The following is a 19,864-nucleotide window of genomic DNA, read 5'->3' as shown; positions in this document are numbered from 1 at the left end:
GCTATACATAATAAAGGAAAATAATAAAACAAAAATGGATGATCTGCTATTTGTCTTCAGCGTAATAATCAATGCATCTTTGTCTCACGCACAATTTTTGAGAGTTGGCAACCCTGCTTTGTCATGGTTGACACAAAAAAAGCCTTCATCTGATGAACATTTTCATCAGTAATTATTTCCTTAATTAAATTAACACTGTTTTTGAGCAGTTAAGGTTACTAGATTTAAAATTATTTGTTTAATTCAGAATGGGTAAAATGCTAGCTTTTTTTTCTCCAAGTCCAAGACGATGAGGTACAGCTGTGTGTGTGAGTATGTGAGCAGGTGTGTAGAGTTAAGGGAAAGGAGTCTGGGGAAATTGGTGTAATGAGTGTACAGGTGTATGGAGTTTGGGGAATGGAGTCCAGGAGATAGCGACCTGATGATTGATCGGTGGTCTCTAAAAAGATATAAAATAATTAATAATAAAATAATTGAAATAATTAATGCTTTAGGTGAGGTACAATTCATAGTTCTTCATTAAATAACTGAAAAAGTTTCTGTGAGATATAATTTCACAAACAGTGTGAATGAATTCCTTTGTGCTCTCTTTCTCAAAATGCAAATGGCTTCAAATCCCATCGCGTCCGCACTATAAGAGAGCTGCACAGTTGACATGGGAATTGTCAAGTTTATAAATTGCATTTTTTCTTTTTAATTATTGTTTAAACCATTCAGCGTTCATGCGTTTTCCTGAAGACAGTGCACTCATGCACACTTGCAGCTCACACACGTAATAATGGCAGGTTCACATTACTCCGTTTGCAGTGTGTATGTGGTGTGTATTTTATCGCACTCATGTTAATGAATTAAAGCGTTCACACTGCACACATGGTTGCGGTCTGGCAGTGCGTTTAGCGCATTGTTTGTGTTAAATATGGACATGCATTGACACAAAAATCTAATTACACCATAAATGGATATCATTTAAGTCTACAGTGTTTCACAGGAACACATAGGCTATGGTTTTTTTTTGTCCAGGTTTAAAGGAAAAGAGCACTTTTAAAATTCTTAATCACAGTTCTTTATGAACTGCAGGATTGCTTGTGATAAAGATTTAAATGCAAAAGTAAAGACAGTAGAGCTGACTGTTTCTGTCAATGGTATGTTTTAATTTAGGATGTGTGTGATAACTTGAGAAAAGTAGTTTAAATGTTTTGCTTTAACAACTTAATATACAAATCAAAAAGTAAATGCAAAATTAAAAAGCATATATTAATTGATGAAAGATTGTATTACTGTACTGTGTAAAACAGAATCATAATGTTGAAAAAGCATTTGAATTAACAATATTTTGATTTGAACTCAGAATAATGTATAAATGTTGTGTTTGTGGTAAACAGGCGTGGATCAGGAGCAGAATCCTGTGTGAAAGCTGCTTCTGTATCACACATGAACCACATACACACTGTAAACAGAGTCTGTGTGAACCTCACATACAGCTCACACAATCAGGCTTGTGCTGTGTAACAATTACATGATTGTAAAACAAAAATACAGTGCATAATCAAACAATTAGGTTTGAAATTAAAAAAGCCCCCTCCACCCCTCAAAAAAATAAAAAGAGAAAAAAAAATCCTCTCACATGGATGAGAATAAATGTCAAAAAAATCTTGACTGGATTATCACTATAAATAATTCTAGGTGATAAAAACAAGGCTTTAAAAAGATCATTATCAGTGATTGGATCAGCAGAGACTGCTTTCTGTGATCGGCCAACGGCCTCAAAAATCACTTCTACCTTTTGAACAATTTCACAACATGATTTATCGACTGCCACAAATACTGCCTAAAAATACTGATTTTGTGCACTTTTACTGTACCAATATTTAGGGCTCAAGCCCGAAGGGGCGAAGAGCCCTATTGTTCTTCTAAGGATTATTAGGGCTCAAGCCCGAAGGGGCGAAGAGCCCTATTGTTCTTCTAAGGATTATTCTTGTTATTAGGGCTCAAGCCCAAAGGGCGAGAGGCCTATTGTTTTCCTTAGGATTATTTTTTATTATTATTATTATTATTATTATTATTATTATTTTTTTTTTCCAACGTCTCGGGGGCTTTTGGGGCCCTTAACGTGCTTAAAAAGTCTTGAAAATTGGCACACAGATTGGAACCTGCGGCCATTAGGGCCGGGCAGAGACTGATACACGGGCGTGGCACAGGGGCTCTACAGCGCCCCCTGGAATATGGAGGGCCATATATCATACATTCTTGCTCGTAGACGTATGAAACTCGGTACACATATAAATCTCATCAATCCAAACAACTTTTGTATTGCATATCATAGGCTCCGCCCAACAGGAAGTTGGCTATTTAGGGTTTAGTATTCAAATTTTTCGTCAAAGTTGTGGGGGCTTTTGGGGTCCTTAACATACTCAAAAACTCTTGAAAATTTGCGCACACTTTGGAATCTGTGGCCTTTAGGAGCCTGCAGAGGCTGGGACCCGGGCGTGGCACAGGGGCTCTACGGCGCCCCCTGGAACACAGTCAGAAATGTTGATGTATAGCTCACACATACTTGCACATATTCATATGAAACTCAGTACACATATAGATCTCATCGTGCCGAACAACTTTCGTATTGCATGTCATAGGCTCCACCCAACAGGAAGTCAGCTATTTAGAGTTATGTAAAAAGCGCATGCTCTGGAATTTGAAATACTTGTCATAGGTTTTTTTCTCGATTGCCGCCAAACTCGGTCAACATGATCTCAAGACACTGGGGATGAAAAATTGCCAGGGGATTTTTGATATCTCGAACGGTTTGCTCGTGGCGAGGCGTTGAAATTATGGCGAGAAATGAGAAACAGGAAGTGTCTAATACCGTCCACATACATTTCCTGATTTTAATCAAACTTCATCAGATTATTCGTTGTATGATGTCGATCGCATATATGTGACTATTAGGAGTCAAAGTTATAGCGCCACCAACTGGCAGAAGGAAGTGTGTCATTTTCAAAATGATTTGAATTCAGCATCTTATTATTACTCGATTTGCTTCAAACTTCATCAGAGTAATGTTAAAACACAGCCGATATAAATCTGCAAGGGGGATATTGATATCTAAAAAATTGTTGGCGTGGCAACATGTCAAACTGGAATACTTCTCAGGTGATTTTGAGGCAAATAACATACTTAGAATTTCACAAAACTCTGAACACACATCAGTATTTCTGATAGGAACTTAAATTGTGAATGGATTTTGGATAGCTTGAATGGTTTTGCCGTGGTGATTTTTTTAAATGACCTTACAAAGGGAATCATTATTGTATTTTTAAATTGCAGCTTCCAAACACGTCAAATAATTTTTTCATACAGATGAAAAAGTCATTCTGAGGAAATATGCATAGTTTCACGACTTTACAACACTGTATGGATAACAGAAAATTAAAAAACTGTCAGACATCTCATCTCACTCTGTCCCTTTGTTTGAGTATATGTGCTTAGACTTCCATTGTCTGAGAGAAATAGCGCCCCTACAGGTTCAATTCCCGAACTTTTACTTTCACTTTTAAATCCGTTAAAAATACAAATACATACTTAGATTTAATTCACACTGACAAGCTAAACCAACATATCTGATTATTACCGGTTCAGGGCTCATGGATAAATTATTTCTGGCCAGAGATATGTGAGAAATAGGAGAGATGAATCACCGCTGTGATCACGAGCGTCTGGAGTAAAGAGCTCAGAGAAAACGAATTTATTCCTGTTTTAAAGCTTTTAAAAATAAATTATTACAGCGATATCACACAATCAACCAATTAGAACACACCAAGAGCTAAATTCAGATGTTTTTGAACTGTTTGTGTGAAAATGAAATATTTGTGGCTGCCTATCTGAAATCACCGCTCCGATCAGCGCGTACAGTGTCGAGCTCAAAACAAACGAATTTATTCTTGTTTAAGAGCTTTTTTAAATAAAATATTACCACAAATGCACACAATAAACCCATTGTAACACTACAAGAGCTAAATGCAGGTGTTTGTGACCAGTTTAAGTGTGCAAGACTATTTGAAAGCGCGACTGGCAGAATAACATATCTCTCGAGCTGCAGGATTCTGGCTTTCGTCGTACGAACGAACACATCACGGACAAGATTATTTCAAAATACATAATAGCTTGGCGAATATAAACGAAAACAGCCACGTGAACATAAACTGGATCTACTGGATTTGAATATTAAAGTGACCACATTTACCACTTGCTTCTGTCTTCAATTTTAATCTATATTAAAAAGGAAACTCATTCGACTTGGCTGCTTTTTTAATGTGTGCGTATTTATTTATTTACCTTTTTATACATTTTGTATAATTTCATAGTTTGTGTATTACAATTATAAAAACAAAAATAAATTTAGCCACTCACATAGAAATAGCTTAGGCCTTAACCTTTTTCTGACAGTTTTAGGGATTTTTAAAAATCCTAAAAAAAACTTATTTGTGCTGCAAATAATAATTTCAAACTCATTTGATACTGACCTATGACATCCTGTGACATTATATTTATTTGAATTTACATAATCTCATGGATGTAACAGTAAATCTGTTCAGCTCACAGATCAATACTAAGCTGTAATGCAAGCAGAACTTTCACAAATGCTTATGAGTCATTTAAGGATTTGATAACACTGTAAAATAATGTCTAATTTGTTAACATTAGCAAATGCATTGATAAAACTTTATAATAACTGCACTCATTAGTAAATAGTCAGTTCATGCTTTATAAAGCCTTGTCCCAATATTAATAGTCAGTAGTAAGCAGTTTATAAATACAGCTATAAATAGCTTGTCCTTGGTTTATAAGCACATTTATTAAAAAGGAGAGTAAAGGGTCAGTTATCTTCCTATGAAAAATAAAAGATAAAAATAAACAAACAACAACACAGATTGATACAGAACTCAGAAATTTTATTGTGGATTTATGATAAAATCAGCCTGTAAATGAATTCATACTCCTCCTCATACTACTCCATACTCCTTTTTCAACATGATGCCAATATACTGAGATGTTAAATTGTGAATGGGTTTAGGATAGCTTAAATGGTGTTGCCATAGAGATTTATTAAAGTAACATAAAAAATACAATAGTTATTTTACTATATCTTTAAAAATTTTCATTCTAACTCTTCATAATTTTTTATATAAGTAGAAGTCATCATTTGAAGGAAGCACAGTAAGTTTCATAGCTTTATCATTTTCAAGAGCCAGCATAAAATTAAAACTATCATAACTTATAAATCAAGCTTGCAATTCTTAGTACCTATAATGGCCACCAGAGGGAGCTATAGGATTACTTTTAAATAATTATTGGAGAAACGAGTATGATTTAAATAATTTATAGAAATCTTTCAAATAAAATATGTATTTTAGGAATTTTACTGATAAAATGACCCTCACTTAATTAGAATATCAAGCTGAAGTATTGTGAACTGTATATTAAGAATAATTCTTTATAGGCTTTATGGACAGATACGTTTTAAGTGACTCTTGAAGGTTCAGCACCACATCCTCTTTTACCACTGTTTAAAGAATTAATCTTACAGAACAGGTGTGAATGAATTTTGGATAGCTTGAATGGTTTTGTCGTGGTGATTTTTTGAAATAATAGTAAAAAAGGAACCAGTAAAAAAAAGTGCAGCTTCTAAACACTTCAAAAAAATGTACACATAGAAGACAAGTCATTCTGAGGAAATATGCATAGTTTCATGACTATACAACATTATATGGATGACAGAAAATTAAAAAACATACATCTGATGTCACTCTGTCCCTCTGTCACTGTGTGTGTGTGTTTGTGTGTGTTTTAAGTGAATTAGGTGTGAAACTATCAGTGAGCATTTAGTCTCCAGCGCCAACATTTTACAGAACTGCCACTTTCCTGGAGTCTCAGAATTACAATGTGTCAGGTTCTGAGAGATCTAAGATTCCAAAAAAATATTTAATTAGAATACCATGAAGTATTGTGAAATACTATATATTAAGACTTTATATATAGGCTTTATGAACAGATTAGAGTGACTCGTGAAGGACCAGCACCACCTCCTCTTGTTTGATGGTTTGAGGAATATATCTTCCAGAATCCGGGATTAAGATTTAGGAGCTCATTTTTATTCCACCTCCTTTCCTGAAAGTCTGTCTTGCAGAATTGACTAAAAATTAATCTTCACATTAATTCCTAATTCTTTTGCAATTCTTTTGTCAGTTCTTCTTGACCTGTTTTTCTCTTCCAGCTTTCCTGGACTATTGTATAGCACTCATAAATGATTAAATAAAAAATAATGGTAGTTATTAAGATTGATATGGTTTGGAATTGGTAAAATGTGCTTGGAAAAAAATCACAATAAAACAATGTTTTAATGTTTAAGTTTGGAATATTAACTGACATGAATGCTATATAAATATTGTTCATGTTAACATAATGTTTATAAATGAAATCTTATTGTAAAGTGTTACTAAAGTTATATATATATATATATATATATATTGTTCTGTGAATGTGATTTTAAAGTCTAGATGATTCGGATTAACCCTTTAACTGCCATATCAAGTTCAAGTTCAAGTTCAAGTTCAATTTATTTGTATAGCGCATTTACAACAGCCTCCTGGCTGACCAAAGTGCTTTAACATAAGAGCAAGAATATTACACATACATAAAAATAGACCAGACAAAAAATTTAAAACCACCCATTTCAAAATGTAACATAACACAGTAGTCAGTACACTAAGGAAAATAAAAAAGTTTTTAGCAAAGATTTAAAAATAGACAAGGAAGGGGCCAGTCTGATCTCTAAAGGCAGGGTATTCCAGAGTCGTGGCCCAGCCACTGCAAATGCACGCTCCCCTCTACGCTCCCCTCTATCCTTTAAAACCTCACTGCCAGAGGGATATTGTGAATGCATGTGCCCGCTGGGCACAGTTTACCTGATGCCACCGGGGTGGTGATGGCATTGGTGGCTTGAGCCCGCCATCGCTGCTTGCAGCTATATTTAGGGCTCAAGCCCGAAGGGGCGAAGAGCCCTATTGTTCTTCTAAGGATTATTCTTATTATTTTTATTTTTTATTAAACCTTCCGGGGGTTTTTGGGGGCCTTAACATGCTCAAAAACTCTTGAAAATTGGCACACACATTGGAATCTGCGGCCATCAGGACGCCACAGAGAATGGGACCCGGGCGTGGCACAGGGGCTCTACAGCGCCCCCTGGAACACATTCAGAAATCTTGAACCATAGCTCACACACACTCGCATGTATTTATATGAAACTCGGTACACTTGTAGATCTCATTGAGCCGAACAACTTTCACACTTTATGTCATAGGCTCCGCCCAACAGGAAGTCAGCTATTCAGGGCTGTTTAAAAAAAGCATGCTCTGGAATTTGAAATACTCCTCTGAGGTTTTCAACCCGTTCGCCACGAAACTCGGTGAGCATGATCTCAAGACATTGTGGATGAAAAATTGCGAGGGGATTTTTGATATCTCGAACGGTTTGCCCGTGGCGAGGCATGGAACTTATGGCGAGAAATGAGAAACAGGAAATGTCTAATAACATCCACATACATTTCCTGAGTTTCATCAAACTTCATTGGTTTGTTCGTTGTATGATACAGATCGTATATATGTGACTATTAAGAGTCAACATTATAGCGCCACCAACTGGCAGCAGGAAGTGTGTCATTTTCCAAATGCTTTGAATTCAGCATCTTATTTTTACTTTATTTGCTTCAAACTTCATCAGAATAATGACAAAACACGGCCGATGAAAATCTGTTGTGGGGATATTGATATCTAATATAGTGCTACCATGGCAACGTCTCAAACTTGAATTTTGTGTTATGGTGGGTTTGAGGCAGATAACAACCTCAGATTTACATGAAAGTCAAAACACATATCGGTATTATTGATAGCTAGACAATGGCAAAAGCTTTTAAAAGGGCATCAAGGAGGCACTCTATAGCGCCACCTTTTGTCAAAAGTGGGGGGGTTAGTTTTAGCTACAGACACCAAGCTTGGTACATAAATTGTTCTAATCAAGTCGGACAACTTTCTAATTCACAGTCATAAGCTACGATCAACAGGAAGTCGGCTATTTTGATTTGAATGTGTATTTTTGAGATTTTACAGTTGTGAATTAATGAATACTCCTCACAGGGGAAGTACACTATACACACCAAACTTTGTCTACATGAAGAAAAAACATCGAGGAACTTAAATTGCGAACAGATTTTGGTTAGCTTGAACGGTTTTGTCGTGGTGATTTTTTGAAATGACAGTAAAAAAGGTAAACATTAATTGTCTTGTATGTTTAAATTGCAGCTTCCAAACACTTCAAAGCATTTTTTCATACACAGATCAAATCATTCTGAGGAAATATGCATAGTTTCACGACTTTACAACACTGTATGGATAACAGAAAATAAAAAAACTGTCAGACTTCTCAACTGACATGATCTCACTCTGGCCACTCTGTCTGTGTGAGGAAAGGGAGGGGGAGAGGGAGGGGGAGTGTGAGGGGGTTGGTGACTGACAGTGTGTGTGGATTGTAGGGAGGGGCTGTCTGGCAGAGAGAGAGAGAGAGAGAGACCTAATCATCCCTTTAATAATCAGGAAAAAAATCTGTATTTTAAATTGTTATTGTTTTTGTTGTTGCTAATGGTGGTGTTTTTTTTTTTAAGAAATATCTTAGGCCTTATCCTTTTTTGACAGTTTTAGGGATTTAAAAATATCCTAAGAATCCTTATTAGTGCTGCAAATAATAATTTCAAACTCATTTGATACTGACCTATGACATCCTGTGACATGATATTTATTTGGATTTACATAATCTCATGGATGTAACAGTAAATCTGTTAAGCTCACAGATGAAGACTAAGCTGTAATGCAAGCAGAACTTTCACAAATGCTTATAGGTCAATAAAATCATTACAAAACACATTTAAGGATTTGATAACACTGTAAAATAATGTCTAATTTGTTAACATTAGTAAATGCATTGGTAACACTTTATAATAACTGCACTCATTAGTAAATAGTCAGTTTATGCTTTATAAAGCCTTGTCTTAACATTAATAGACAATACTAAGCAGTTTATAAATACAGCTATAAATAGCTTGTTCTTGGTTTATAAGCACATCTATTACAAAGGAAAGGGTCAGTTATCTTCCTAAGAAAAATTAAAATAAACAAACAACAACACAGATTGATACAGAACTCAGAAATATTTATTTCAATATGCAATAAAAGTAAACTGTACACTTGAATTATATATATATATATATATATATATATATATATATATACATATACATATATATATATATATATATATATATATATATATATATACATATATATATATATATATATATATACATATACATATATATATATATATATATATATATATATATATATACTTGATAAAAAAATGAAATATAGACGTATGCAATTTTTTATATATATATTAGTAGGAGACATTTTGGGGATGGTAAAGGTTTTGTCCACTTGGTGGTGCTGTGGTTATGTTTAATTAATTATATATATATATATATATATATATATATATATATATATATATATATATATATATATATATATATATATTATTTATATATATATATATATATATATATATATATATATATATATATATATATATATATATATATATATAAATATATATATGAAAAATATATATATGAAATATAAACATGCGCATTTATACAAAAATCACTTTTTAAAAACTACAACTAAAAAATAGTTTGGACTACAACAAGCATTTTCCGGGATTTGTGATATCACAAATATTGACAAATGGGATGTGAATTGGTTGAGCTGTACTAGAGAAGGCAACGAGTGTGATATACACGTAGTTGACCATGAAGACTGGAAGATAAAAAAATAACTATAAAGGCACTTTTCCTTTACTGATAAAATGAGCCAAAAAAAGACATTTCACTCAGACTGAAAAAAAAACAAAATGATTAGATCCTCATGAGAAATATTCAAAATTAGATCACTACAGTAATTACAAAGTAAAGACATGACCACTGGACAGCAAAATGCTTACTGGGTCAGAAGGGTCAGAAAGAAAAAAAAACAGGTGGAGAAGAACAGAAACACCTAAACTGCAAAAGAATTAAAGCGAAGAATTAGGTGTGACACTATCATGGAGCAATTAGTATAAAGTGCTACCATTTTCCAGAACTGCAACTTTCCTGGAGTCTCAGAATTACAATGTGTCAGGTTCTGAGAGACGTAAAAGATCCCAAAAAATGACTTAATTAGAATAGCATGATGTATTGTGGAATACTATATATTAAGAATTTATATATCGGCTTTATGAACAGAATATTTTGAGTGATTCTTGAAGGACTAGCATCCCCTCCTTTTGTACGACGGTTTGAGGAATATATCTTCCAGATAGTACCGCGACTCCCTATATGCAGAGTATGCAGTCTTCATAGGGCACCAACTTCCAGAGGGGACACCATCCCAGTTGCTAAAAAAAAAAAAAAAACATCCACCATTCTCCCATCCGCGCTCGCGATCACTCGCACCTCATGTTTGAGGCTGAATTTTTGAATTTTGGATGGACATCAGCCCGGGTAAAGGACATAAGCAATCAGGCACAGAGAAAAGAAAACTAAAGAAAGTAAAAAAAAAAAAAAAAAAAACAGGCATAAATTTGGCTTGACATTGGATGTTCGAGAGTCTCAAATTTAGGGACCGTCTCTAAAGTTACATGTGATATTGTTATACACTTTTCTAACATCAGTAGCATTTGAAGAGAATGACTTACAGTCATAAAAACAACTGTAATTGTTCATCTACGTGACAGCTATAATGCACAATTAAATTGAATGTTTGATGTTTATTAAAACAAATTGTAAGTCATATGTAAATTATGATACTTTTTCACATGGACTCAAAAGCAAATTTGAAGCTCAATAGCATTTGAGGAGAAAGACTTGCAGTCATAAAACAATTTTAATGTGTTAATTTAGGTGCCAGCTACAATGCACACCTTATACATTTTTTATATATATTAAAATAAAGTGTTACTAAAGTTATATATATAGTTCTGTGTATGTGATTTCAAAGTCTATATGGGTCGGATTAACCCTTTAACTGCCATATCCCTTAAAACTTGATTGCCAGAGGGTTACTGTAAATGCTTATGCCCGCTGGGCACAGTTTTCCCGATGCCACCGGGGTGGCATTGCACTGACGGCTTGAGCCCGCCATCGCTGCTTGCAGCTATATTTAGGGCTCAAGCCCGAAGGGGCGAAGAGCCCTATTGTTCCCCTAAGGATTATTCTTATTATTATTATTATTATTATTATTTTTTTTATTTTTTATTAAACCTTCCGGGGGTTTTTGGGGGCCTTAACATGCTCAAAAACTCTTGAAAATTGGCACACACATTGGAATCTGCGGCCATCAGGACGCCGCAGAGGCTGGGACCCGGGCGTGGCACAGGGGCTCTACAGCGCCCCCTGGAACACAGTCAGAAATCTTGAACCATAGCTCACACACACTTGCATATATTTATATGAAACTCAGTACACTTATAGATCTCATTGAGCTGAACAACTTTCGCGCTTTATGTCATAGGCTCCGCCCAACAGGAAGTCAGCTATTCAGGGCTGTTTAAAAAAAGCATGCTCTGGAATTTGAAATACTCCTCTGAGATTTTCAACCCGTTCGCCACGAAACTCGGTGAACATGATCTCAAGACATTGTGGATGAAAAATTGCGAGGGGATTTTTGATATCTCGAACGGTTTGCCCGTGGCGAGGCGTGGAACTTATGGCGAGAAATGAGAAACAGGAAATGTCTAATAACATCCACATACATTTCCTGAATTTGATCAAACTTCATCGGTTTGTTCGTTGTATGATACTGATTGTATATATGTGACTATTAAGAGTCAACATTATAGCGCCACCAACTGGCAGCAGGAAGTGTGTCATTTTCAAAATGCTTTGAATTCAGCATCTTATTTTTACTCGATTTGCTTCAAACTTCATCAGAATAATGACAAAACATGGCCGATGTAAATCTTTTGTGGGATTATTGATATCTTATATATTGTTGCCATGGCAATGTGTCAAACTTGAATATTCTGTTATGGTGATTTTGAGGCAGATAACAACCTCAGATTTACATGAAACTCAAAACACATATCAGTATTCTTGATAGCTAGACAATGGAAAAAGCTTTTAAAAGGGCGTGGAAGAGGCACTCTATAGCGCCACCTTTTGTCAAAAGTGGGGGGGTTAGTTTTAGCTACAGACACCAAACTCGGTACAAAAATTGTTCTTATCAAGACGGACAACTTTCTAATTCACAGTCATCAGCTACGATCAACAGGAAGTCAGCTATTTTGATTTGAATGTGGATTTTTTTTTACATTTAGCTGTGAATTAATGCATACTGCTCAGAGGATAGTAACACTATACACACCAAACTTTGTCTACATGATGCCAAAACATTTTAAACAACTTAAATTGCCAATGGATTTTGGATAGCTTGAACGGTTTTGTCATGGTGATTTTTTTAAATGACAATAAAAATGGAATTATTAATTGTCCTGCATTTTTAAATTCCAAACACTTCAAAACCTTTTTTCATACAGAAAAAAAGTCATTCTGAGTAAATATGGATAGTTTCACGACTTTACAACACTGTATGGATAACAGAAAATTAAAAAACTGTCAGACATCTCATCTCACTCTGTCCCTCTGTTTGAGTATATGTGCTTCAGACTTCCATTGTCTGAGAGAAATAGCGCCCCTACAGGTGCAATTACCGGACTTTTACTTTCACTTTTAAATCGGTTAAAAATACAAATACATACTTAGATTTAATTCACACTGACAAGCTAAACCAACATATCTGATTATTACCGGTTCAGGGCTCATGGATAAATAATTTCTGGCCAGAGATACGTGAGAAATAGGAGAGATGAATCACCGCTCTGATCACAAGCGTCTGGAGTAAAGAGCTCAGAAAAAACGAATTTATTCCTGTTTTAAAGCTTTTAAAAATAAATTATTACAGCGATATCACACAATCAACCAATTAGAACACACCAAGAGCTAAATTCAGATGTTTTTGAACTGTTTGTGTGAAAATGAAATATTTGTGGCTGCCTATCTGAAATCACCGCCTCCGATCAGCGCGTACAGTGTCGAGCTCAAAACAAACGAATTTATTCTTGTTTAAGAGCTTTTTTAAATAAAATATTACCACAAATGCACACAATAAACCCATTGTAACACTACAAGAGCTAAATGCAGGTGTTTGTGACTCGTTTAAGTGTGAAAGACTATTTGACACGGCGACTGGCAGAATAACATATATCTCTCGAGCTGCAGGATTCTGCCTTTCGTCGTACGAACGAACACATAACGGACAAGATTATTTCAGAATAGCTTGGCGAATATGAACGAAAACAGCCAATTGAACATAAACTGTTGAGAAATATATCTGAAGTGGATCTACTGGATTTTAATATTAAGTGACCGCATATACCAGCTGCTTCTGTCTTCAATTTGAATCTATAAAAAAAATGAAACTCATTCATCTTGGCTGCTTTTTTAATGTGTGTACGTATGTATTTATTATTTTGCTCTAACAATAATTAATCTATATTTAATTAAATCAATTACATTTTATTTTACATTTTATTTGTCCATTTCTGCATGTAAAAGCCTAAAAACATAAAACATGATCTATTATACTATTGTTAGCAATTTCTTTATCGTCCAATTTTTCTGGTGTACACACTTTTATTTTCATAATAAACTTGTTTGTTAGATTATACACAGTTACAGTGGTCTATAATAAATATTGACAGGTTTTATTCAAGCTGTTTAGAATGATTGCAGTAGGCTATTTTTTTAAAATGTAAATCCAAAAAAAAAAAAAAAAAAAATTAATAAAAAACATTGGAAAACAATAACTGTTGTACTTTTTTATACATTTTGTATAATTTCATAGTTTATGCATTATAGTTATAAAAACAAATAAATGTAGCCACTCACATAGAAATAGGCCTTATCCTTTTCTGACAGTTTTAGGGATTTTTAAAAATCCTAAAAAACCTTATTTGTGCTGCAAATAATAATTTCAAACTCAAAAAGTAAATAGTCAGTTCATGCTTTATAAAGCCTTGTCCCAATATTAATAGTCAGTAGTAAGCAGTTTATAAATACAGCTATAAATAGCTTGTTTTTGGTTTATAAGCACATTTGTTAAAAAGAAGAGTAAAGGATCAGTTATCTTCCTATGAAAAATAAAAAAATAAAAATAAACAAACAACAACACAGATTGATACAGAACTCAGAAATTCTATTGTGGATTTATGATAAAATCAGCCTGTAAATGATTTCATACTCCTCCAAGAAGACACAAGTAGTTCACACCAAACCTTTTTTAACATGAAGCCAATATACTGAGATGTTAAATTGTGAATGGGTTTAGGATAGCTTAAATGGTGTGGTCATAGCGATTTATTAAAGTAACATAAAAAAATACAATAGTTATTTTACTATATCTTTATTTTTTTCATTCCAAACTCTTCATAATTTTTTATATACGTAGAAGTCATCATTTGAAGGAAGCACAGTAAGTTTCATAGCTTTATCATTTTCAAGAGCCAGCGTAAAATTAAAACTATCATAACTTATAAATGAAGCTTGCAATTCTTAGTACCAATAATGGCCACCAGATGGAGGTATAGGATTACTTTTAAATAATTATTGTAGAAACAAGTATGATTTAAATCATTTATAGAAATCTTTCAAAGAAAAATAATATGTATTTTATGTATTTTACTGATAAAATGACCCTCACTTAATTAGAATAACAAGCTGAAATATTGTGAACTGTATATTAAGAATAATTCTTTATAGGCTTTAGGGATAGATACGTTTTGAGTGACTCTTGAAGGATCAGCACCACATGCTCTTTTACCACTGTTTAAAGAATTTATCTTACAGAACAGATGCAAATTAATTTTGGATAGCTTGAATGGTTTTGTCGTGGTGATTTTTTGAAATAACAGTAAAAAAGTAACCAGTAAATGTCTTTTATTTTTTTAAAGTGCAGCTTCTAAACACTTAAAAAAATGTACACATAGAAGACAAGTCATTCTGAGGAAATATGCATAGTTTCATGACTATACAACACTATATGGATGATAGAAAATTAAAAAACTATCATAGATCTGATGTCACTCTGTCCCTCTGTCACAGTGGGTAGTGTGTGTGTGTGTGTGTGTGTGTGTGTGTGTGTGTGTGTGTTTGTGTGTGTGTTAAGTGAATTAGGTGTGAAACTATCAGGGAGCATTTAGTCTCCAGCGCCAACATTTTACAGAACTGCCACTTTCCTGGAGTCTCAGAATTACTCGGTGTCAGGTTCTGAGAGATCTAAGATTCCAAAAAATGATTTAATTAGAATACCATGAAGTATTGTGAAATACTATATATTAAGGCTTTATATATAGGCTTTATGAACTGATTAGAGTGACTCGTGAAGGACCAGCACCACCTCCTCTTGTTTGATGGTTTGAGGAATATATCTTCCAGAATCCAGGATTAAGATTTAGGAGCTCATTTTTATTCCACCTCCTTTCCTGAAAAGTCTGTCTTGCAGAATTGACTAAAAATTAATCTTCACATTAATTCCTAATTATTTTGCAATTCTTTTTGTCAGTTCTTCTTGACCTGTTTTTCTTTTCCAGCTTTCCTGGACTATTGTATAGCACTCATAAATGATTAAATAAAAAATAATGGTAGTTATTAAGATTTATATGGTTTGGAATTGGTAAAATGTGCTTGGAAAAAAATCACAATAAAACAATGTTGAATGAATGCTATATAAATATTGTTCATGTTAACATAATGTTTATAGACGGTTTCAACGGCATCAACATAAACAAACGTTAATGCGCGTGAGCGCTTTTGTGGACCGGTAGACTCCGAATAGAATAAATAACAACAGCCAAGTCCCTCTAGAGTAGATATTTTTTGATAACAAACAAAATGTGTTTTCTGTGTGGATCAGGCGGACTTACTGAAAATGCTAATTCATTATTTGCCAGCAGGAGATGTTTTAAAGCATAGACATAAAGAGCAAGAAGTTTCCCCAGTAACAGCTGTAAACAAAGCAGAGCTGGTACGCTCACATGCTGCTTTATCAGGCATATAACATGCAAGTCTTCTTTTAGAAATACAGCGATATAAAAACACCCGTGCCTCGTTTTGATATTTAAACATAAATGTAAGGAATTATTATTATTAAACGTGCAGTACGTTACGTAACGTTACGTTACTCATGTTTATTTAACGAAGCCTTTTTGAAAATTGATCAGTTTTAAAATTGTGGCGAGTCTCCAAAAATAAATAAATGTATGGGAAACACATCCCGCAGCACAACCACCTGAGCCCAACTTCAGTCTTCTCATCACCTTGACTTTAACTGCGTTTGTAGATGGCACCGCAGCCAGACCGATATACACAACACAGACCGGAAGTTAACTTAGGTCCAGGCACGTGCGCCCGATGAAACCGTCTATAAATGGAATCTTATTGTAAAGTGTTACTAAATATATATATATATATATATATATATATATATATATATATATATATTGTTCTGTGAATGTGAATTTAAAGTCTAGATGATTCGGATTAACCCTTTAACTGCCATATCCCTTAAAACCTCACAGCCAGAGGGATATTGTGAATGCATGTGGCCGCTGGGCACAGTTTACCTGATGCCACCGGGGTGGCGATGGCATTGGTGGCTTGAGCCCGCCATCGCTGCTTGCAGCTATATTTATTATTATTTTTATTTTTTATTAAACCTTCCGGGGTGTTTTGGGGGCCTTAACATGCTCAAAAACTCTTGAAAATTGGCACACACGTTGGAATCTGCGGCCATCAGGACGCCGCAGAGGCTGGGACCCGGGCGTGGCACAGGGGCTCTACAGCGCCCCCTGGAAGACAGTCAAAATTCTTGAACCATAGCTCACACACACTTAAATGTATTTATATGAAACTCAGTACACTTGTAGATCTCATTGAGCCGAACAACTTTCACACTTTATGTCATAGGCTCCGCCCAACAGGAAGTCAGCTATTCAGGGCTGTTTAAAAAAAGCATGCTCTGGAATTTGAAATACTCCTCTGAGGTTTTCATCCCATTTGCCACGAAACTCGGTGAACATGATCTCAAGACATTGTGGATGAAAAATTGCGAGGGGATTTTTGATATCTCGAATGGTTTGCCCGTGGCGAGGCGTGGAACTTATGGCGAGAAATGAGAAACAGGAAATGTCTAATAACATCCACATACATTTCCTGAATTTGATCAAACTTCATGGGTTTGTTTGTTGTATGATACTGATTGTATATATGTGACTATTTAGAGTTAACGTTATAGCGCCACCAACTGGCAGCAGGAAGTGTGTTATTTTCCAAATGCTTTGAATTCAGCATCTTATTTTTACTCGATTTACTTAAAACTTCATCAGAATAATGACAAAACACGGCCGATGTAAATCTGTTGTGGGGATATTGATATCTGATATAGTGTTGCCATGGCAACGTGTCAAACTTGAATGTTCTGTTATGGTGAGTTTGAGGCAGACAACAAGCTCAGATTTACATGAAACTCAAAACACATATCAGTATTAGTGATAGCTAGACAATGGCAAAAGCTTTTAAAAGGGCGTGAATGAGGTACTCTATAGCGCCACCTTTTGTCAAAAGTGGGGGGGGGGTTCGTTTTAGCTACAGACACCAAACTTGGTACATAAATTGTTCTTATCAAGACGGACAACTTTCTAATTCACAGTCATCAGCTACGATCAACAGGAAGTCAGCTATTTTGATTTGAATGTGGATTTTTTTTTTACATTTAGCTGTGAATTAATGCATACTGCTCAGAGGAGAGTAACACTATACACACCAAACTTTGTCTACATGATGCCAAAACATTTTAAACAACTTAAATTGCCAATGGATTTTGGATAGCTTGAACGGTTTTGTCGTGGTGATTTTTTTAAATGACGGTAAAAATGAAATTATTAATTTTCCTGCATTTTTAAATTCCAAACACTTCAAAACCTTTTTTCATACAGAAAGAAAGTCATTCTGAGTAAATATGGATAGTTTCACGACTTTACAACACTGTATGGATAACATAAAATTAAAAAACTGTCAGACATCTCATCTCACTCTGTCCCTCTGTTTGAGTATATGTGCTTCAGACTTCCATTGTCTGAGAGAAATTGCGCCCCTACAGGTTCAATTCCCGGACTTTTACTTTCACTTTTAAATCGGTTAAAAATACAAATAAATACTTAGATTTAATTCACACTGACAAGCTAAACCAACATATCTGATTATTACCGGTTCAGGGCTCATGGATAAATAATTTCTGGCCAGAGATACGTGAGAAATAGGAGAGATGAATCACCGCTGTGATCACGAGCGTCTGGAGTAAAGAGCTCAGAAAAAACGAATTTATTCCTGTTTTAAAGCTTTTAAAAATAAATTATTACAGCGATATCACACAATCAACCAATTAGAACACACCAAGAGCTACATTTAGATGTTTTTGAACTGTTTGTGTGAAAATGAAATATTTGTGGCTGCCTATCTGAAATCACGCCTCCGATCAGCGCGTACAGTGTCGAACTCAAAACAAACGAATTTATTCTTGTTTAAGAGCTTTTTTAAATAAAATATTACCACAAATGCACACAATAAACCCATTGTAACACTACAAGAGCTAAATACAGGTGTTTGTGAGCCGTTTAAGTGTGCAAGACTATTTGAAAGCGCGACTGGCAGAATAACATATATCTATCTCTTGAGCTGCAGGATTCTGGCTTTCGTCGAACGAACACATCACGGACAAGATTATTTCAAAACACACAATAGCTTGGCGACTATAAACGAAAACAGCCACGTGAACATAAACTGTTGAGAAATATATCTGAAGTGGATCTACTGGATTTGAATATTAAGTGACCGCATATACCAGCTGCTTCTGTCTTAAATTTTAATCTATATAAAAATGAAATTCATTCATCTTGGCTGCTTTTTTAATGTGTGTACGTATTTATTTATTATTTTGCTCTAACAAGAATTAATCTATATTTAATTAAATCAATTACATTTTATTTTACATTTTATTTGTCCATTTCTGCATCTAAACGCCTAAAAACATAAAACATGCTCTATTATACTATTGTTAGCAATTTCTTTATCGTCCAATTTATCTGGTGTACACACTTTTATTTTCATAATAAACTTGTTTGTTAGATTATACACAGTTACAGTGGTCTATAATAAATATTAACAGGTTTTATTCAAGCTGTTTAGAATGATGTGCAGTAGGCTATTTTTTTAAATGTAAATCCAAAATTTTTTTTATAGAAATAATTAATTAATAAAAAGACATTGGAAAACAATAACTGTTGTACTTTTTTATACATTTTGTATAATTTAATAGTTTATGCATTATAGTTATAAAAACAAATAAATGTAGCCACTCACATAGAAATAGGCCTTATCCTTTCTGACAGTTTTAGGGATTTTTAAAAATCCTAAAAACCTCATTTGTTGCTGCAAATAATAATTTCAAACTCAAAAAGTAAATAGTCAGTTCATGCTTTATAAAAGCCTTGTCCCAATATTAATAGTCGAGTTAGTAAGCAGTTTTCAATACAGCATATAAATAGCTTTTTGGGTATAAGCACATTTATTTAAAAAGGAGAGTTAAAGGATCAGTTATCTTCCTACGAAAAA

Source organism: Carassius auratus, chromosome 22 (assembly GCF_003368295.1).
Source record: "Carassius auratus strain Wakin chromosome 22, ASM336829v1, whole genome shotgun sequence".
Classification (NCBI taxonomy): domain Eukaryota; kingdom Metazoa; phylum Chordata; class Actinopteri; order Cypriniformes; family Cyprinidae; genus Carassius; species Carassius auratus.
The sequence above is the reverse complement of the archived record's forward strand: the minus strand, read 5'-3'. Positions refer to the sequence as shown.